This window comes from Euprymna scolopes, chromosome 35, assembly GCF_053919585.1.
Source record: "Euprymna scolopes isolate OS-2025 chromosome 35, ASM5391958v1, whole genome shotgun sequence".
NCBI lineage: Eukaryota > Metazoa > Mollusca > Cephalopoda > Sepiida > Sepiolidae > Euprymna > Euprymna scolopes.
This window is the reverse complement of record NC_136516.1, coordinates 47494387-47518008: the sequence shown is the minus strand read 5'-3', so window position 1 is coordinate 47518008 and position 23622 is coordinate 47494387. Positions and strand designations below refer to the sequence as shown.

The 23622-nt window shown below is 36.9% G+C and overlaps 1 protein-coding gene and 1 pseudogene across 1 annotated transcript in view; one reads left to right on the top strand and one right to left on the bottom strand.

Moving 5' to 3' along the window:
• LOC145259623 (furin-like protease kpc-1) overlaps nucleotides 1–23622 on the bottom strand; it is a 473157-nt gene that overhangs the window by 448234 nt on the left and 1301 nt on the right. The gene's annotated exons all lie outside the window — the stretch shown is intronic.
• LOC145260002 (5S ribosomal RNA) lies at nucleotides 9131–9245 on the top strand (annotated as a pseudogene).

The window sequence follows — 23622 nt, the reverse complement described above, 5'->3', positions numbered from 1 at the left end:
TTTTTTTTTTTTAACGACCGGGCAATGTCCCGAACGTTGTTAGAATTTTCTGCCCTCTCCCTCGTCACATAGGTCTACCATTACTTGTAAATTAAAGATTTTAAGTTTGGATTATTTGAACTTACTTGGCTTTTTGGCCGAGATCAAAGTGTAGTATCTATAAAAAGAAAAGGAAAAGAATGAACCGAGGGAGGGGAGAGACTCCTCTGCCTCTTGCAGACCAACCAGACTAAAGGTCCTTGCCCCTGAGGAACTATGTAATGTAGACCCTCTATCTGTGGCCATAGACATTTCCCATCGGCAGAGGAAAAACTTAAAACCTCTGCTCGATTACAAACAGATAGAGGGGAAAGATGTAAATATCCCCTCAAATTTCCCGGACGCCCCACTCCTAATAACTTTTGTCAGAACTCCAGAGGCCTGCAAGACCAACTTGTGGACAAGGCTGCAGGCCGCTGAAGGGGCGTTTCCGGGAATTGAACTGGTGAAAAAAAATGACCCTTCTCTTGATGAACTGTCAAAACAATGCAAGGGAAGGGTCCCCGTGTTGGTCCATCCGTCACTCTACAGGGCCATAAAATTAATTTATCCTTTGGACGTCGGCGGCATTGCGAGAGAAGGTCAGGATATGAAAAACCTGACCACCTTGAGCATGGCACATAACGTTGGCGTCCTCTCCCCAGCTGACTCCGGAGCTGAGTGTGACACACCTTAAGGTAGGTACCATGGCTTTGAATTTGGCTAGTTTGAATGCGAGGGGTTTGAGATCACCGGGCCGGGCGGCTCGCCTCCGGCACGACCTCTTATCCCTGGGAGTGGATGTGGCTGCGATTCAGGAGACGCATTTCGTTTCCTCTGTGGACTGTCAGGTGCTGGCCAGAGATTTTGAGGTTTTCTCAGCATATGGCAGCCCGCGGGGGAAGGGAGTTTCCGTGCTGGTTAAACGTACCCTGTCGGCGACGGTCAACGTTGTCCATAGAGATGCGGTGGGCAGGCTGGTTGTGGCCGATGTTGCCGTAAAAGATTCTGTGTTTCGGGTGATCGCGGTTCATGCGCCCATCACCGCTCGTGAGAGGGTCTCATTCTTCAGTCAGCTTGACGCGTTTGTAGATTGTCGGAAGCGGGTAGTGCTAATAGGAGATTGGAGCGCCATCTTAGACCCCGACATAGATAAGGTAGGAGGCGATGCTAGAGGATCGGAGAGGTGCGAGTCCAGCCTGGCTGATCTGATGGCTAGATGCGGTCTGGTCGACAGGTTTCGGTTCGAGCATCCGGGGCGGGAGATGTGGACGTGGACCAATAGCATTTCCTCCTATCCAAATACCTATTTGGACAGGATGTTAGTTAGGAGAGGCAAAGCAGACGTCTTATCTTGTCCCACGTTCACTTGGCTAGGCCAGACGGACCATAAATTAGTTATGGCCCGGCTGAAGCTAGGAAATAGGCCTAAGTTAGCGGGGTACTGGAAGTTAAACACCTCCCTTCTGGAGATACAAGACTTCCAAGATCAGTTAAGAGAATTGATTAAAAAGGCACTAGTGGGGGCGGTTACCGGGAGTAAGTGGTGGTTAGGTCTGAAAGCCAAGATCAGAAGCTTCTCCGTCAAGTATGCCCAGCGCCTCGCACTAGATAAGGCCAAGACGAAGAAGCAGCTAGAGCAGAAACTAGCCCAGGCTACGGGGGAGGGTGATAGGGTTAGTCAGGAACTAGCTAAGCAGGACCTTCTACGCGAGACTAACGAGCGTTACGAAAGCCAAGTAGTTAGAGCAAGGCTTAGAAAGATGGGCAACGAAGCAGTCAATTCTGATGCAGACGTGTGCCGTGAGGTTTCTAGGCGTGGCTCGGACAAATATATTGCGAAAGTCAAACATCCGGATGGACGCACCCTGGAATCGACTCGGGAGATCTGCGAGGGGTTTCGAGAACATTTCGAGAAGCGTTTTACGCAGCAGCCCAATCTTCCGGTCCTTGAGTTTAGCGACTATTTGGCAGACTCTCCCCGCCTCGAGGCGGCTAGAGCGGCTGGTTGCGAGGGCCGGGTGACGGAGCGGGAGGTCTTTACTGCGCTGAAGCAGGTCAGCTGTGACAGATCGCCAGGACTTGATGGTCTGCCATACGAACTGTACTTGAGGCTGTCGCCCATGTTTCTGCCTCTTCTGACAGATATGTTCAACCATTGGTTTGCTCAGGGATCCATCCCAGGGCAGGTGACCAAGGGAGTGATCACATTGCTGAAGAAAGGTGACGGGCATGGAGGGGGAAGAGTTAGACGACTACAGGCCCATAACTCTGCTAAACACAGAGTTGAAGATTTTGGCCAAGGTTCTGTCGAATCGGCTGCAGGTTGTTATCGACGAGTTGGTTGAACCGGAACAGAACTACGCTGTGAAGGGGAGATCGATTCAGAACAACTTGCACCTGATCCGCACGATCCTAGAGGGGGGAATAGATGACGACACGGAAGCCGCGCTGATAAACTTAGATCAGTCCAAAGCTTTCGATAGGGTCAACCATCGTTTCCTGGCATCTGTCTTAGAGGTCGCCGGTTTTAAACCGGACTTTTGCAAGTGGATCTCCATAATGTATTGACAGCCCATGGCTGTCGTGCAAGTCAACGGAAAGCGCTCGAAACCCTTTGTTATCTCTCGGTCAGTTCGTTAGGGTTGTCCACTGTCGCCCCTGCTTTATGTCCTGGCTTTGGAGCCTCTTCTCCGCAAGCTGAGACATGGGGAGGCAAGTTCGGCCCTGCGCGGAATGGCTCTGCCTGGCGGCTCAGCTGCCAAGGTATCCGCGTTCGCCGATGATGTCACGATCTTCGTGTCGGGCTTCAGAGACATTGAGGTCGTGTCGGAGGCACTCACACAGTACGAAAGAATCACGGAGGCCAAGATAAACCGCAACAAGTCGGTAGGACTGCGGTTGGGCGCATGGAGTGGCAACGCAAACCTCCCTGCGCCCTTCAGCTGGACAGATGGCCCGGTCCGGATCCTCGGCGTGTGGTTCGGACCGGGTCTCCAGCTTGACAAGAATTGGTTGGAGGTACGGTCAAAGGTGGAGGCTGCAGTCAATTCGTGGCTTCCTAGGAAACTTTCCTTAATGGATAGAGCTGAGGCGTGCGCCACTTACGTCTTTCCTCTCATCCTTTACCGACTGGCCGTACTTCCACTGCCTGCACAACACCTAAAAGCTCTTGTCGAACTCTTGTCCTCGCTCCTTTGGGACAGAGGAAGACACTGGGTGAGCAGACAGGTCTGTATTCAACGTCCGTGTGAGGGAGGCTTGGGAATGCCGGACTTGAAGTGTCATAGAGATGCTGAGAAGCTGGCCTTCCTGAGCCACTATATGCAGGATGACCAACCGTGGCACCCCGTGGTTACTGCCGCCTTCCCCGATCTCGTTCTCGACCCCTCCATCGAGAGCCGGCGCAGGCCGCGGGGAGAATCTGCCTACATGAAAGAGTGCCGAGCCGCGCTAAAACGACTACCAAGGTCAAGTGACCTTGTGACTGTTACCCGTAGGGAACTCCACAGGGATCTAGTGAAGGGGGCCGCTGACGACCCGCTATGTGCGCGTTTGGGGTGGCAGCAGAGCGAGATCCGCTCCACGTGGAGCTGGGCGCCAGGTTCGAGTCATCTGAACAATTCGGAGTTCTCCCTGACCTGGCGATTGGCCCGAAATGCACTTCCACTCAACAACATACAATGCAGTTCCGGGTTTTTGGAGTCGCCTGATTGTCCCCGTTGTGGGACAACGGCCGTAGAAACTACGGATCACGCTTTCTTCGATTGCCGCGAACTCCACCAGTACTGGTCGTATGTCAGCGGAGTGATGGCTCGCATCAATCCTGAGCATCCTCGCTCAATTACTGTATCCAATGTTGTGGACAACGTGAGGCCGCCGTGGGACCGGGAAAGACAAATGGTCTACGTTACGATCCTGGCCGTGGCGAGAATGGTGATTTGGACGTCGCGTTTGCAAGGTTGCCGGGGGGTGTTGTCTTTTTCTGATCAAGATCTGATCGCTTTCTTTAAACACCAACTACGGGTGAAGATCAGATGTGATAGAAGAAGGCTGCATCGCGCGGCATTTGACAGAAGATGGATACATGTGGCAAGTGTGTGTACGAAGAGGAGCCAAATTTGAATACTTGTTCCCCGCCTAGGTGTGGAACGTGCAGTTCTGTAAAGTAAAATTAAACAAGTAGCCTCTCAGCTAGCTGAGTGTGTGTTCCATCCCTCCCCGATTAGGAAGCCTCCAAGATCCCCATCCCCTCTTACCTGCAATTTTTGTTTTCACCCCTTCCTCTAAATTTTACCCATCTTGGAGAAAAAGAAATACAAACTAACCTCCATCCCTTACCCACAAAAATTCTTTTCTCCATTCACCCCCATCTAGAGGGCATCCCCACCTAGAGACTGACCCACAGAAGCGAGGTTCCTTTTACAAACCTAGTGGAACAGGCAGTCTATCAACTAAACGGGGTTAGGAGGGTCCTACTAATCACCTTTTGTTTTTTCTTCCCCCCCCCCCGCCCTCGACAAAAATGAATTATTGTACCATTTTATTGTTATCTTTTTTGTTTTTACATGTCAATAAAAAATGTTTTAAAAATTGGGAGTTACTAGGACGTCCCCCAATATGAAAGGGTGAATGCGGTATTATGGTGAAAGAAGATACTAGCTGGGAGAAACTTTTGACTTTGTTTAGTTCTGGAGTGACAAGGATGACCAACGACCCCCAAAATCCCCCCTTTTGAGTTGGCCATGTGCCTAAGTTTTTTGTTCATCGTTGATTTTGACTGTATTTTTTTAACATGAATAAAAGATTTAATATCTCAAAGTATAGTATCTGTTCTTCAGATGCGGCACTTCCATTTCTTGTTCTCTTTCAGTGGAGGAGAAATCCTTCATGACTGAGACAATTTTTATTTTTGTACCTTTTCTCCACACTAAAAAACGATCCTGGTGTCTAACTCTGTCCCGTGGGGAGGCATTGTAAATAGGTACAACTCATCTTGGTTGTTATATTCAAAACTTTTCAGCCCATGTAATCTCCGGCTTTTTTCAAGTGTCTCTTTTCGAATGTAGAAACCTGTAAGGCTTAGTTTCGTACATGTTCCAAGATCGCCATAAAAAAAAAAAAAAAAAAAATACCAAGTTTGAAAAGATGTACCTGATAAAGGTCGGGGTTTCATCTGCCGAAACGTAACGAATAATTAATCATTCCAAATAGTCGAAATAAAGCAAATGAAGTCCCCACCCAGCCCCACTTTTTTAGAGGGTGGAAAGAGTGAATCAGAGGAGACGGAGAAAGCATACGGCCAATGGTACGCAAGTCGATGGATACAAAAAAAACAAACAAACAAAAAAAAAAAAAACAGATTTGGGTACTTTAATTCCAGGGGTCGTCGTCATTCTTTTGACAGTTAGGTGCTAAGGGCTTGAGAGAGGAAAGGGGAAGAAACAGAATACCTTAATGTGTTTTATAAGTTTTAAGATAAGGATCGAATATTCGTATTTATTTGTATTATTCAGACTGCTATTCTCATCTTGAGTGTTATTTTCACAAAGTTTCAATGTAACTTTCGATCTCCTTCAGGTGTATACAAGTTAGAAAAGCATTTCATGCAAGGCATGAAAATTGTTAAAAATGTTTTTACTATAGGTTTTAAAAATAAAGGTACAAGATTCAATTTGAAATTTATTTATCTTCGAAGTGTACTTTTATAAATTTTACAAAGTAAGGTATGCAAATTTAATACCTTACTTTGTAAAATGTATAGAAGTGCACTTTGAAGATAAATAAATTTCAAATTGAATCTTGTACCTTTATTTTTAAAGTCTATAGTAAAAACATTTTGTTTAACAATTTTCATGCCTTGGATGAAATGCTTTTCTAACTTGTATCCTATCTTTTTAAGATTATATTTTATTTAATTTATTAATTTGGATTTAAAAAAAGAATGTGATTTTGTATGTATTTATAAAAACTCTCCTAATCTCTATTTCAGTTTGTAATTCTCCTCACTCCACAACTCTTTTTTGCAACCCTCTCTTTGTCATACATGTCTGAATAAGAAAATATGAATTTTTTTTTAAAACCTTAAAATTACTTTTTTAGATTAATTTCTTTTAAAATTTCTTTCAGAATAGAAAATCTTTACAATTTAATAAGGAACATATTTCATATAGGTTTCATTAAAAACATTCAGTAGATAACGAAAAAAAATAGAGATGAAAATTTCAAAAGGAGTGTATAACTGGTTACGCTCAATAGTAGTCCTCGCTAGCGAAAGACTTTGTTATTCTATTATTATTATTTAAAACATTTTGTGTCCTGTGCTTTCGCGCGAGGTCTACTTGTTGAACTTGGGAATCTGGATTGAACCTTCAACCTCCAGAAACGTGCAACTTACAAACGGATTTCACCCAATACTTTATCCACTACGCCATTATTATTATTATTATTATTATTATTATTATTATATATTTTCGTGTTAATTTAAAATAAAGAATGAAAAAAAAAAAAAATGGGTTAGAAAAAAAAAAAATTTCAAAAAAACAATTTTTTTAAATTTCGTATAGAGTTTCCGAATTTTCTCACATTCTCATCAATTTGTGATATGATTTCCCCGATTTCCTTGGTCTTTTAGCCAGGATCAAAGTGTAGTACACTACACATCTTTTCTTTCCTCGGTCAGTGAGAAGAAAGTTTCTAGACCGAGGCAATTTATATTTTTATCCTAAATCAGAATGCCAGTTTTGAGGGTGCTAAATTTTCTCACATTCAACATTGACCCTGTGCCCAACTGATCTCATGAGACAAGTAATAAGGGACACAAGTACGACCATTCTCCCTGGCATTAATTCCTCCTTTATGGAGTGAGGATTAGATTATTGTCGTCGCCTGAAGCGCTCCTACTAAGGAATATATACGGATCTAATCAGAACACAAATTTCACTCATCTAGAGTGCGCCTTGTGGAGGAAGAGACTGAATTCGTCCCCTTTACATTTACCTCAGATCTTAACTTTCCACCAGTGGGGGAGGGGGGGCAGATAAATATACTTCCCTGACGTTACCCATAACCTCGAAGGAGGGGGGGAGGAGCTAAGATAGAGAAGATGGCCTCCTGAGATAAAGGGAACCGGTGGAGAAGAGAGTTTCCTTTTGTCCTCTCGCCAAAATGTCCGCTTATCGAAAAAGGTGGGAGATTGGACTGCGGATAGGGGGGGGGGGGGAGAATAGGTAATAAATAGATTTAAAAATAAGAAAGAAAGAAAACATGTTTTTCGTGCTCCCTACAAGCACGGAAACGGGTTGGGGAGGAGGGTTCGTCATATATATCCCTATAAAAATATTTCCTCCCAAGTCAATGGAATGTGGATCTAGTTCGAGTTTCCTCGCTCGCTCTTTGATGATGATGCTGACGCACTGGTGAACCTCCATTGCCTACCTACTACTCAGCAAGATAAGTAATAGCTATTTACTACTACTACTACTACTACTACTACTCCCGGTAGATACGTTAACTTCAATGCTTTATCAAGCAGATAGTGTTAAAAAAAAAAAAAAAAAAAAAAAAAAAAAAAACTTCGCCTAAAGGAAGCAGACAGGTGGATGGGCGGGGGGGGGGGGTGAAGAAGGGGATTCTCTTTTGATTCATTCACTTTCATTATCTCAAAAAATAAAAATAAATCTTTTCCACAAGCATTTTGCAGGCATGGTTGGCCATGCGAGAATATGAATGTAGAAAGAGGGGGGGGGGACTTTCCTTCCATTCAGCATCTTTTTGCTCTCTCACGCACGCACGCACACACACACACACACACACACACACACACACACACACACTATATCGCCGCAAGTCACTAAAAGGTCCCGGGTATGACTTGAAACGACATCCAGTAGTGAGGTCCCATTTGGAGGCTGTGGGGAATGTAAAGTTGCCCTTTAGTCCACTTTGGCCCAGAGTGGTAATACCTGTCAGGGCATCTGGTGCTACCAGATCAGGCTGTGTGAAGATAATGGCTTCCTGGCGAAACATTGCACGCGACTGGAGATCGCCTGTGAATTTAATATTCCCTTGACACGTCCTCCTTCGGATGAAGAAGGTTTGGGCAAATGTGTAGTTTAGCGGCGTAAATTATTTGACAGGCAAAAAATTATAAAAATTATTTTTATATAAAACACATTAGACCCTAAGGTTGAAATAAAACCAGAAAAAAAGTTCATTTTTATTATTTTTTCATTATTTTTTATTAGACTAAATGTACAATTTTCAAGGTCGCCATATTGCTTCTAAGATTTGACAGATAGGCCAAATTTGGCCTTAAAAAGGCCGATCTGTCAACCCTTAGAAAGACCAAAATTTAAAAGCAATACAGCGGCCTTGAATGTCGACATTTACACAAAAATGATGAAAATATAAAAATGATTTTTTCTTGTTTTATTTCAGCCTTTTGTGTTTTAAATTTTAAAAAAGTCATGATTTTCTGTATCTAATAATTTACGCCGCTAAACTACACATTTACCCGGGTTTAACTAGTCTAGGATGAATATTAGAACAATAAAGTCCTTAAATCAGGACGGGAGTTAATTGCGAGAAAAAAAATGTGAAGGAATTAAAAAAAAATTTTTTTCCTAAATATTACACGGAGAATCATTTAGAATTGAAATCTACCGAGAAATGGCCGTCGCATTTGGGTTTATGGTTTGTTACTGTAAAAAGCGAAATGCTGCGATCCGAAAATGAACAGGAAAACGAAACTAGCATTCTCGCCATTGTTCTAGAAAACGGTACCTCGCAGAAATCAATAAGCAATTGCTCATAGAACACCTAAATGATGTTTATGACGAAGATTTCATGGTTTTTGCGTCAAGTTTTCAATTTTGGATCATTTTGTAAAAGGTTAATGAGTGTTAGATAGACGGTGAGACAAAACCGCGACGATCAATAATGGTGGAACTTAGGTAGGGTTTAAAAGGGCGGTTCAATAAGAACTTGTTGTTGACTTGAAAACAACCACGTTATAGTCAGTAGGGAAGCAGCGCTACGGTATTGTTCTACAGATGGATAGTTCTAGGAAAGAAACTCTACTCATGAAATTTTCATTTAGTTTGAAGCACAGATATACGGCATAATCACGTTGACACACCGGTTCTCATCAGATCACCGAAGTTAAGCAACGTTGAGTGGTCAGTACCAGATGGGTGACCATTTGGGAATTCTAAGCGCTGTATGTGCTCTCCGCTTATCTCTGTATTTGTTTCCAGTCGTTCTGTACATACTTCACTTGCCACTGGTATTTAACAATGTCGACCCAGGAGAGGTGTGATTGGAGATTGCGCACCTCCTGCCACAAAAAAAAAAAAAAAAAACCCTACCCGGGTATCCATAGCCTGTCAAAGACTGAAGGAGCCTGTTGTGTTAGGCACAGACAGAGAGCGAGGAGAAATTGACGGTTGCTGTACCTAGAAGAATATTTGTTACGAAAGTTTTTACGGGAGGGTGGGGGCACCTGTCTCAAAGTACTAATAAAGCAGAAATAGACTCGCAACGTCTCTTCTGTGAGAAAGTGGAAACAGGGAAACGAAAAAGTTCCTGCCCACTAGATTTCGAAGACGGTTTTGTACTGTCAAAACAGGAAAGACTACTCTTAGGAGCTCCTCCTCAGATGTGGCAACAGTACTCCATCTTAGGGTGTATCTGGTTCTTTTACAGTGAAAGGATTGCAATAAAAATGAGGCAACCAGACTTTCAGCAGACTCCTAACTCGCTTCCTTTATTTTGTTTTTTCACCTTTATATTTCATGGGCGAGATTTGCTGTTTTCAGGATCGGAATCTATTCATATATAACACTTGTTGGCTAGTTTTTTACCTGGAATAGTTGTATTTTTTAAAGCTCTTACATTAAGTGGCTTAATGCCATGTCTGAGGCGATTTCTATTATAAAAAGAAAGTTCAGAACGATTGAAAACAATGCCGGAATAAGCAGAATATGATCTTTGTTATCTCAGAGTTCCCGGGTTTTTTTTTGTAGCCTAATTGCACAACCAAGGCTTGAGAGTCTCGTTAACCCTACTAATTACTCCCCACTGGGAAGAAAAAAAAAAATTCTTAAATAGAACAATATGCTCTTGAGCCCATTAGAACAACTTTCGATCTGTTAGCCTGATGACGTAGTCATTTCTGACTAGAGATCGTTACAGAAACATGTATGCACATATGTAGCTAATTATTTATATATATATATATATATATATATATATATATATATATATATATTAGAACTACTTTTAGCTTAAAAAACAAAAAAAAATTTTGCGTCATCTCCCATGCAAGAATAGATTGTCAATATTAATACGTTTAAAAACATTTAAAATAGGACAATCCCATGACTTCTTTCGATTTAAGAATGTATAAACTTTTATTAGTATTTCTACTAAATTTGAGGGGGGGGTGTACTCTATCAAAACTTAAGTTTTACGTTTATTTTATGAAAAAAAATGGGTTTTGAGTTAGAATTCTGTAGAAGCATCTTTTTATTCTTGCCAGAAACTACCAATTGAATTGAAAGTTTAACTGCTAAAAAAAAATTAAAAAAAAAAAATCACTTCGATCGAATGTTCAATATAAACACCAACACGCATGCCTACTGGAGAGAACTTGAATACCTACTGGACACTATACTCGAACATCTAAAGTTTTCTTTGAACAAGGTTTTGTCAGAACAACCTGGTATGAGTATACTTTTTACCACAAATAAACCCTGACTAAATATTCCAAATAACAGTATTCGAAGCCCAAATAAGATTTCCTCACGCTGTCTTTTACAAGAAATGGTGCACCCTCTCCCAAGTGATGTTATCTCGAATAACAGCTCGAAGCTGGATACTCAACCAGACCAGATGAATTCTTGTCCTGGAATCCAGTAAGACTAAGACCGAATAGCATTTTAAAATGGTCCATTTGGGAAAGGGAAATTATTTTTTTAACTTTTTTTTTTTTTTTACTAACACATTGTTTGAGATGTAAAAGGAGAACTTTAATGGAATATTCGAATATCTATGTATCTCATATAGAGAACAAGTGTTAGCTCCAGGACGTGGGACCCCCTTGACTTGAGAACTTTGAAGTAAAATGAAAAAAAAAAAAAAAAAAAAAAAAGGAACATTTTTTTATCTTTTTTTTTTCTACGTTGGCTTCTCTGCTAAATCCACCCCCACCCCATCATTCCAGTACGAATTTTTGGCACTTTTACACTATTGGGACGAAATTTTCGGAAATTTTGATACTAAATTTCGCATGAGAACAATAGTATCTACGTATTCCGCGTATTTTTAAGATGATTATATCCAAAAATTACGAAAATCGATATGGTAGAAAAATTTATTACAGAAAATAGAATTTGATGAAGACGACCGTAAAACGCAGGAGACTTCAAAAGAGAGGTAATTTTCTGTTTCGATTTAAAATGGCGGCAATTTTTCACCTGCTAACACAAAGTTTTGTGTTTTTTTATAATAATTCAGTAATATTCAGGTAATTTCGACTGCATCATTTGAAAGCTACCATTGTGACTTATTAGAATTGACAAAAAAAAAAAAAAAAGTTTTATCTGAAGGCTCCATTTATCAGCTTCAAAATCTCGACCCAATTCTGTAGAAGCACCATTCTTTTTTTTTTTTTTAAACTACCTAGCATATATATCCAGCGAACAAAGTGCAAGATAGATAAAAAAAAAAAAAAATAATTGCATTTAAAGGGACGATTTAAAAAAAAATGTCTGAGATATGTGAATATCTGACGTCTGATAGGATGCCCCAACATCAGCTACAAAAAAAAAAAAAAAAAATGCGAAACCGGAAGATCCGGCGTTTGGCATGTGTTGCTCCCAACACAACTAGTATATATCCGACACAGTTAATCAATTGAGAACCACATCAATGATATGGCACATCACTATGTAGAAATATAGGATATTAACTGGTATACACTAGAGAGTCAAAATAATGAAAGGAATATTCTCTTGTCTCTTAGCCCTAGTTATAATTTATTTTAAAGCGTTTATTTACTTCGAACCTGGTATATTGATGAATCTTAAGTTAGAACAAGAAAATGGCCAACATTAAACTGTCATCTGGCGCGGGGGGGGGGGGTCGGTAATCCCTCAAATATCGAAAATTAAACAAATACCGGTAGAACAATACGTTTGCACATTGGTGACATTTGACTGGGTTTCTACCAGTAGTTTAATTTTCGATTTTTACGCAATTATCGAGACTTCCTAGATGTCGAAATGTTTCATCTTTTCTTGATAGCGAGGTCGCGTCCCCACACAAAGATGACACTAGATCGGTTGTTTAATGTGGGTAATGTGGTCACCTCATCCTTGTAGTGAGGCCCCTGGAAAGTTAAAACAAACTGGATAGGATGAGTCAGGTACCCCTACTGGGAAATGCTAAAGCGACCAAATATAAATCAATTCCCCGCAAAAATGAAAGCTAATGCTTCCAAGAACCTTTTGAGACCGAGCAGGCTTACTATCAATTTGTGTGACCGGAAAGCCAGACCGGGGAATCATAGGGCTGAGGTTAGTAGTAGTAGTAGTAGTAGTTTGAATGATAGCAAAGAACCCCCGGCTCTTCTTATCTTCGGGTTTTAAAGAGAATGAGGATGAACTAGCAGCAACTACAAAAGTGGGATATAAAATGAAAATCTATAAAGGAATTAGGCTAAAGGAAAGGAAGAACGTGAAGACTTTATGCCAAAATGCAAAAAAAATAAAATAACATAACAATAATAAAGTACTGATACTATTTTTGACTAGTGTCTTCATAAAGATATGGAAAGCAAGAGAAAATAAAAAAAAAATTTTTTTCCTTTAAAATCAACCCAGTTTATTTATTTATATCTTAATGCATTATTTTGAAAACAATAGGCGAATATCCATCGATGTTCCTTTCTAACAAAAACAAATAAAATAAAGAAATATCACACACACCGTACTTTGAGATAATTACGCCAACTAAAAAAACGTGCTCTTTATACGCGCGGTTGCCGAAGGAGCACTTCCAGCTAGTTGGCGCAATTACCCCAAAGTACGGTATATATATATATATATATATATATATATATATATATATATATATATAAAAGCTGAATGTCTGTGTGTCTGGTCACGAATAGGCTCCTATATGGTTGACTATTTTAAAAAACTGATTACATATAATGATAGATGTATCGAGACACAGGAATGGGTATGTTTGATTTGGCAGAACGGTGGTTCATTAAAATTTTAGGGTTTGCGTTTGCGGCTGGTCCACAAAGTATGGAAATAAAAAAAATTTATAAATTAAAAAAAAAAAACGTTTACAAGTGTTTTTGATATAGATGTACATGAGAATACTTTTTTTTTTAAGTATGTTTTAACTTAAATAGGGATGGTATAATAAAATTGTGAGGTCTGCGTTCGCGCCTGGCCTCCATAAAATGGAAATAGGCACACACTTTAATAAAGACTTTTCATATCTATCTGCGTCAGTATACTTTGATAATTGTTTCAGTTTGAAGAAATATGGTATAATAAAATTATGGGGTGTTCGTTTGCACCTGACCTCCATAGAATGGAAATATGTCACAAAGTTTACCAAGATTTTTTTAATATAGACCCACAGAATATTGTGATAAGTGTTTCAGTGTGAGCAGGTATGGTATAATAAATTATAGGGTTTATCTATTTTATTTTTACTGTCATATTTTTCTTTGGTTTTGATACCCCCAAATTTGAACCTATCTCTTTACAACCCTTCCTTTTCATAACCTATCATACTTTCATAAATCAGAGTCCATTTTCTGTAGGCTGTTTTTGAACCCAGTCAATGACGGGTACTTTTGCTAGTGTGTATCTTATATATATATATATATATATATATATATATATATATATATATATATATATATATATATATATATATATATATATATGAGGGAGGGAGGGAGAGTATTTATTTGCTCCCCCACCAAGCAAATTAGGCACAAAGCCGATTTTTTTATGTGAGGAGTGAAAGGGAAATGGGGACCAACTCCCCGAGGAGTAGGGGAGCTGGATAGTGACAATTGGTATGAAGGGTTGCCCCTACATCGACCAAGGTCTTATACGTGGGGTTGCCCCCACATATGGTCTTTGCTTGCAGTATCTGCCGGAACAGATACTGTAATCTTGTCAGCCGGGCCACGAAGGGCCAGCAACAACGTTTTATTTTTCAGAGAGAGAGAGAGAGAGAGAGAGAGAGAGAGAGGGGGGGAGGGGCAAACGCTGTTAATAAATCCATCCATACTTTTATTTTTCTAGTTTTTCTAATGACCTTTACTGTGTGCGTACACACAAAATATATATTTTAAAGTTTGATATTCAAAATGAACAACTGTAGCTCTGGCTGGTGTCAGTAAAGGAGGATTCCTTCTAAACCGAGTCAATTTGTACTTTTATTTCAGCCAGAGTACCCTTTTTGAGGAGAACTGGACTTTCCCCACTTTAAAAACCGAACGCATATCTAACTGATCTCGTGGGGAGGCAAATGAATAAGAACCGTAGTTACCCGGCTTTGCCAGGGTGTCTTTGCTTAGCATCAGTTTAATCAAGCTAAAATATTTTGATGATCTTAAGTTATATTAGAGTATGGTTATCGGTTATTTATTAAATTATTAATTGAAAAAAGTTGTTATAAAACTATACTTTCGTTAAGATCAGTTTTAATCTTTACTAGCATGGGTGCCGGCGTTGCCCGGGTGTTTGGAGGTGTGTGTCGAGCAAATCAAAAAAAAAAAAAAAAAAAGTGGTAGTAGGAAGGCAGGCTCGAACTCGTACTGCGAAGGAGGAAAAGAACGAGAAAAAACGTGACGTGTTTGCTGTTACGACCACCGCCAAATCGAAAGTGACGTAGGTTTAAATTAAAGCTAGACAATCGAAAAAGAAGGGATGACTTTTGAAAATATCGGCGAAAAAAGCGACCCCTCCCTGCAGAAAAGTGCCCAGTTGAGGGTGAAGAAAATGTTTTTAGCCAATTTTTCGGTATTTGTCGTCTGAAAGGGTCGAGCTTTAAAACGATACTGATCTTGTGAAAATCAGTCGCCTCTGTCGAAAGTTTTAGGCAGACATGCGAACATACATACATTTATATATTGGTAGCTCAAATTTTCAACCCCAACCGATGAAAAAGCTTGCCCTATCTCTGAATACCCTTTTTTTTAAATTTCAAATGTTTAGACCAGAAATTGTCTGAGTAATTTGGTAGAGATCACAGCCACAGGTCAAATTCTTTAACTTTGATCCCTATTATGACCCCTTAAAATTTATTGTTTTGGGCTCAAATCAAGTTATTAAGTTAGATCCATGCCCAAAGAACCTATCTAAAATTTCAAGTGTGTAGACCCAAAATTGTCGGAGGAGTTTGGTAGAGTTCTCAAATGTCAAATCGTTGAACTTTGACCCCTTAACAGCCAAATTTCCGGCCGAAAACCGATCATATAGATTTTCCCAAATCTCAGTACTACTCTATATCAAATTTCGAGTCTGTAGACTAAAAATTGCCAGAGTTATTGCGTAGAGAAATGTACAGGGACACGTTCACTTTTATAGTGAGATAGATAGATTCATAAAATTAGAGTGGAAAAGCGCTCCATTTAAAAAAAAAAAAAAAAAAAAAAAAAAAACCCCGCTTCCACACTATTAGAACGCAATTTCAGAAATAATACTGAATTTCACATGAAAATCATGGTATCTACGTATTCCTCGTATTTTTATGATTATATCCAAAAATTACGAAAATCAATAAGGTAGAAAATTACTTAAAATAATAGAATTTGATGGAAACGATCGTAAGGCACAGCAATAGGGAGGTAGTTTTCCGTTTCGATTTAAACAAGATGGCGGCAATTTTTCACCTGCCACGATTTAAGTTTTTATATAATTCAATAGTATTCATTCAGGTAATTCCGACTGCATAATTAGAAAGCTACCGTTGTAATTTATTAGAACTCAACCAAAAAATCAGTTGAAACCATTGCTTTTTATTATCTGGAAACTCCATTTATCGATTACAAAATCTCGTCCCAACAGTGTAGAAGTTCGTTTTTGTTTTGTAACTCATAACAAAAGATTAAAATAGCCGATTTGTTAATGAAGAAACCGAAACGCATTTTGGTGGATTCAATCGCGTGATTAAATTATTTTAGTTATGACTTCGTTTTAGTACTTGATGTTATTACATTTTTTGAAAAAAAAAACACTATTCTGGAAAATAATCAGTGATAAAATAGTAAATAAAAATGGTACTAAAATATGTAGAAAGCGATTTTTAACAGATGAGTGGATGAGTGAGGCTGTTTAAGTATTCTGTACTTTCACCTAGCGTAAAAAAATTGAATTAAACTTGAAAATTCAAACTGCACTAACAGAACAAGAATAAATTTGGTTGCACTGATACGAGAAACACTCGAGAAGTGGTCACAAGTTTATTATAGATTTATTTAGTCACGCAAACATTTTGGCCTTCAGGTCAAGATCAAAGTTTAGTATCTGTTTTTCAGATGCTGCAATTGCTGCACTTCAATTTCTTGTTCTGTCAGTGGAGGAGAAATCCTTCACGACTGAGACAATTTTTATTTTTGTTCTTTTTCTCCACGTTAAAAAACGACCCTCGTGTCTAACTCAGTCCCGTGGGGAGACATTGTAAATAAGAAAATTAAGATATAACTTTTTTCTTTTTTTTTTTAGCTACTCTACTTACGGGGTAACCCCATATCTCCTGGGAGAATTTAAATAAAAAAAAAAAAAAAGAAAAAAGAAATATTTCAGGGTTTCCCTAAATTAAGGATATTCCAATGCATAGAGTCGGGGAAAGCATGAAGGTTACAAGTTATCAACCAGGTGATAATTCTCAAAGAGGGGGCGGGGGGCTATAGTTATTTATTTTGCTTAAACCATTTTTTCCCTCCTAATTTCAATTTTTCATTGACGCCAAAAGGTGTAATAAATTACTGAAGAAATTAACATTGAAGCGTGATCGATAAAATATGGTTATATATATATATATATATATATATAATATATATATATATATATATATATATATATATATATATATGGAAAGACGTTGCAATCATACACACTTAGGAGCACAAACGAACCGTAATACTTGGCTGTTGCGACCTTTTAAACTTTAAAGCCGCTGCAAAATCATTTTTAAATGTCGAAGGCATCGACGTAAACATCGATCCAGCCATCTTTTCTATTTATTATAAGATGAATAAAAAAATGAAATGTAAAATTGGTCGTCACGGTGACCGTAAGTAATTTTGAAGTATTTAAACTACCAATTAAAAAGTGATTTGTCTAACATTTACATTGGTTCCCAAAACTACCTACGAAAAAGTACTCTGATCGGCGAATAATCGCGCTATCATTGCAAATAAATTTATCATTTTATTTATTTTTCTTTTGTGCTTATGTAAAATACGGACCGTGCTGAAATAATGTTTATGATTTAACCTATTCTTAACAGAGGGGTCTTTTAACTATTCTATACTTTCACCTGACAATTTAATAAAACGATATCGTAAAATTGAATTTAATTTTAAAAATCATATCTAAAAGATAGTACCTTTTTTTTTTTTTTCTTTCTATTGAACGTGCAAAAATTATTTCTCCGTAATAACTCAAGAAAAAAAAAATGAATATTTGCACGGTGGACTAATTTGTCCTGTCACCGCTTTGAATAAAAAGACAAAACTGATAAAATGGCACTCTTTGAGAGTTAATCACTTCAAGATACAATTTAATTCTTTAAAATTGGGTAACAAAAGAAACAAATTTAAATCAATGAGTTTATTTATTGGAATTCATAAGCGAGGCTAATAATTGAGCAGTTTCTGGAGTTTATTTCATTATTATTTACAAATATTTAAAATAAAATACAAAAATTATCCATTACATGACGCCAACAACAACAACCCACTACTTGGTTATGATGATGATGATGATGATGATGATGATGAATGTTCGTTTTACTATGAAATTGTTGCAGACTGAAATAACCCACAACGAAAGTAGGAAAGACTACAGTTTAACATTTTTTACCAGCATTTATATCGCGAAAAGTAAAATAAAATGTTTTTGACAGAATCTTGAATAATTAAATAAATCAATAATTAAATAATGCTTAATCAAGGAATAAGGATGCTGTCCTTGTGTCTTAATAAAACCATATTCTTGGAGTTAAAAAAGATTAATTAAAAATAGACGAGAAAAGAGTTACTTTAAAAATCAATGTTTAAAAAATCGAAAAAAAAAAAAAATGGTCTAATAATTAATTTAGGACCTTTAAATCAATCCCTTATTTTAGCATTCTCTCCCTCCACCACACGCGACGTTTTCCACCAGTTATGGTCACGTGCCAAAAAGTCTTTTACAAGTCTCAAAGAATGATTTTTTTTTTCTGCACTGAAATTCCAAAAATGAATACGAAGGTTATTCCATTAATTTTCTTCAAACCCCTAAATTATACAGAATACTATATATATTTTTTTTTTTATCATTCATATCTGGCAAAAGGTTTAATAATCCGATATTGAAAAATAAGCCAATAATACATCGCCATTTTTCCAGTGGTCAAGAAGCGCGTGGATTAAGGATTGTAACGAATTTAGGAAGGATTTATACATTTGAAATAATACACCCTTCTATGATATAAATTTAAAAAGAAAAATTAAAGCATTGAAAAATAATTCAATATTAGCTTCTACAGTGTAGAAGAAACTAACACTTCTGTCAATTGTATTGAATTTAACTAGTTCTTTTATAAAACAGGGGCGCGTTCCGAAATTTGTTTGAATTTCGTGCGATCACTTGGTAAACAAACATTGTACCGGCGATTACTTTATGCATTTTATTAATGTACGAAACCTTTTGATATGAAGTAATTTTATGATTCGAATAATTTAAATTTTAAGACAAAAAGAGTATAAAAATAGATTTCCGAATGCGCACCTGTCATATCAAAGAAGCATTTCCTCATGATTGGTGCGAACTGCAATAAACTAATACAATCGAGTTCCAAGTCACTTTCATATACGGAGGCCCGTAACGGAAAAACACGAAGTGTGGTATTCTAATGCATGCGAAACGAAAGCAATTTCAAGCCTTAAAATTATTATTTATATTGCATTCTTTGATTTTTTTTTTTTTTTTTTTTTTTTACTTTGATTTTTTTTGCCAGCTGTAATATTTTGCGGTCGTCATCGAAGCTTTGTATTATTTTTATTATAATTCAAGAATTAAGAAACCATAATTGACTACAATTTCTCCGAGCTCCGGACGGACACAATGAGAAAAGAGGGAAATAGTTGCGCCCATCATTGGCACAATTTTACCAAAATGACCAGCGTGTAAAATATATCTTATATTTAATATGCAATGTTCAAGGATGTTTAAATGGAAATTCGAAAATCTTTTAATCTAAAATTAATTTTAGTTTTATTGTATTTAAAATACTTTTTTTTTTAATATATTTAACGCAATGGTTTTATATTTATTTTAACATGTAAAGATGTGCATTAAAATGGGTGTTTATACGTATATTTGTATATTTTTAATAATGAAGACTGCGCTAATAGATAAGATAATCTGGGTGGAATCAGGATTTCTTTAAAGATTAAAACGAAAAACATAGTAAGAAAGGGGGGGACTAGGAGCTAAAGGAAAAAGAAGAGAAAAAGCAGTAAGCGAGAAAAGAAGGTCTTAAAGAAAAAGGGGGAAAATGTGGAGGGGGGACATTATATATCAGATTTAAGATAATCCACAGAATAGCCCCTTTGACACACACACACACACTTAACAGAAGAAAAAAAATTATTGTTAGAAAAGTTTTTTTTTTTTTTTCTTATAGAAAACTGACAACGAATGAATGGAAGGCGATTTGTTTTGCATTATTAAATGCAAAACAAATAATTTATTAAACAATATTTATGGATGAAGATCTAAAATGTATTCAGTTTTTAGAGAATCTCAACTTTTCGATAAAAATGGGTCTTAATTTGTACTTTCAGAATAAAAAATGCAGTTTACTTTAAAATAAAAAAAAAATCCTAACTTAAATAATTCAATCGTTGTTGCTAATCGTGTTTAGTTTTTTTTTTTTTTTTGCAAAAATACTTTCACTTGATAAAAAAAAAAGGTACTATTCCAGTCCACTTATTGATCCGTGCTGAAATAACATTAATAAAGCCATTCTTAACATAGGGAGGGTGTTTTGTACCTATTCTGCACTTTAACCTTACAATTGAATAAAAAATAGATATAAAACTAGAATTAAACTTGGAAATACGATTTAAAAAATAGCGCGGATCAGTAAGTGCACTAGCACAAAAAAGGGGGGGCACCTTTTAGACAAGACTTAGAATTTAAAAAAATTTAACTGGTTGATTAGTAAATATTGGCAATAAAGCGCAGCCACCGATAAAAAAAAAAAAAAGTGTCAGTGGTTCCAGTTTTTAAACTGGACAAAAACCGAACTGTTTCAAACACCAAATATTTTAATAAAGTAGATTTGGTAAAAATCAAACTTCTTTTAATGCTAAATTCAATTTACTATATTTTTGCAGAATTTGAACGCAGTCATTTTTCTTTGTAAATCTTTTTAGGTTCGGTCTTGTAGAATCAGCTTTCAAATACTCAATTCAAAAGGGGGTAGTATCTTATGCGATCATTCTCTCAGGAAGTAACTCTTTGGGGGGGGTAGTGTCTCTAATCAATACTCCCAAGGATTACCATCTCCATTTGCAGAGGGATGATATACAAAGTAAAACTACGAGATCAGGTCACAATTTTACGAGTTTTATTCATAAAGACACAGCATATTCAATTGTTTTTTTGTTTTTACGATATTAAAAACAAAAATTTACTTGGGGGGGGGGGTCTTGTACATTGGGATTATTTTTTTTTATGCCGAGAAGGTACTGTGGTAAAATAAGAACGTTATTTAGAAACCCAACATGGAAAGGGAAGGATTTTTTTTTTGTAACGATTGTAGATTTTCAAACAATTTTTAAAAAACATAAAACTTGCAAATAAAAAAAAAATAAAATAGCACGGTAACTTCTGTGCATGTGAACTCGTTACATTTAAATTAAGTATCTTTAAATTTTACAAATCACGCTATTCTTATCCAGTCCGTCCAGACATTATTTGATCAAATAATTTTATTAATCAACACCAGTCGTATATTATTGGAGTTGTCCGGGAGTCTTCACTTATTAATTATATCATAGTTTAAGTTAATATATAGATGGTATTTTTTTTTTTAATAAAATCAATACCGTTACACCCCCCCCCAACAAAAAAAAAACACGCACTTTTTTTTTTTTTTGGCTGGATGAGACTGAGGTGGTTAGTTGTAGGGTTGGTTAAGAGCCAGATTTAGAGTAAGAGAAAAGGGAGGGCTTTCTACCTGGACTTAGGGTTGTCGAAAAAAAAATACAAAAAAAAAAATTGGAGAAAAGAGTAATTCCATTAAATGTTCTTATATTAAAAAAATATATATAAGAAACCTATATTCGGTATGCACTTACCGTACTAAAATAACGCTAAAGCTATTAAGGGGTATGATTGGGGTGTTTGGTAACTATTCTGTACTTTCATCTAACAATTTAACAAATATATCGTAAAACTTGAATTTAAATTAAAAATACTATTAAAAAAATAGCGCGGTACAATAAGTGTATAAAGCACCCGGTCTTTTATTTAAATGAGGATTCGCTAAGAATCTTTTATTCAACAGTTTAAATGCTTTCAAATTCCTTTAACGCTTCCCGGAGTCACGAAGCACTAATTTTCGTCAACTATTAAGAAAAAAAAACAAAAAAAACGTCAAAGCTTGTTTGCGAAAAAACCAAAATGCATTCTGCTAGATTCAATTTCCTAATTAACTTTTAAAAGGATTTAAAAAAATATAATTTATTTACTATATAATATAAATATTTGGATACTGGTGATATATTTACAGAAATAACGTTATTTAGAAACCCATTCTTAACATTAGGGAGTTTTGTAACTATTCTGTACAGTCACCTAACAATTGGCAAATTCGAATTTTACGGTATCTTTGAACTTGAAAATACTATATTAAAAAAAATACCACGGTACCTTCTCTGGATAAGTACCACTTTTTTTTCTTTCTTTAATATTAATTTAAGTCACGTATTGGCAAGACACGCACGTGCGAAGTTGTGCAAGAAATGAATATAAAGATAATGAAAATAAAATAAACAAAAAAATGTCCAAACTGTTTTGTTTACGGTGGTCATAGGAAATTTGAATGAAATGTTGAAGCCTTTAAAACGGCAATGAAAAAAAAATACTTGCTAAAATTAAAGGAGTATTTTGTGGTACTTATAAGGAATAAGGATCTGGCAGGGTTTACGTGAGTACCGACGGAGAACCCAGTCAGTCCTGGAAATTTCCGAAGCAGTTTCCAATTTGATTTTTTTAACGGACCTGTACGAGAGTGCTCCCCTAAAAAAAAAAAAATTGCGCTCTTTATTTTTTTCACTTTTTTTTTTTTTTTTTTTTTTTAAATGATCAGATTACAAACTATCATATTAGCAGGAAAAAAAATGAATAAAGAAGAAGAGGGTTCACTTTTTCGTTATAATGTTCTACTTACTGTACATCTCTTTACCGACATGTCATGTGACCGGTGAGATTCGTGTGCACGTAGTTCTCGTGTCTATGTAACTCCGATAATTTAAAAAAAAAAAACAAAAACAAAAAAAAACGGCCCACGGTATCATCAATGCAGAGAGTGATCCGCGCTATTTTTTAAATCGTATTTTCAAGTTTAATTAAAGTTTTGTTTTTTTTATTCAACTGTAAGGTTAAAGTATAAGAGTAGGTACAAAACACCCTCCCCATGTTAAGAATGGCTTTTTAAATAAGGTTATTATTTACGTCCGGATCACTCTCTGCACTAGTACCGCAAGTACTAAATAAAAATGTCCCCTTACTGATACCGGTAATACAAACCCCCGGTACTTAGTACCGGTATCAGTAAAGGGACATTTTTATTTTTAATTTTTTTACCATTTGTTGTAATGGGAATTTAAGGAAATCATTTTGACTAATCACGTGACACGTCGGGAAATAGATGTATAGTTAAGTCCGGGGTGGGGAACAAAAAAAAACGCATTTTTAGGGGGCACTCTCGTACAGGTCGGCGTTTTTTTTTTCGTGTTCAATAAGTTGCAATAATAAATAGTTTCAGGATTCTTAGTCAATACTCGAAATTGACGCCATAAGAACTGAAATCCTCTGGGTGCCCTTTTTTTCTTTTACAAATTCCTATTTTTGTTTAATGTCGAGTATAACAGCTTATTTGAAGTTACCAAATATAAACACTATTTATCTAGTGGGGAGGGGGAGTCAACCTTCTTAATCTTGAGTGGTTGGTTAGGTAGGCAAAATTTTCATTTCAAGAGCCACGTTTAAAAAAAAAAATTACAAAACTTGGGGGTGGGTATATTAAGCCCCAAGTAATATCTAAAATATACAAAATAAAAGGGTC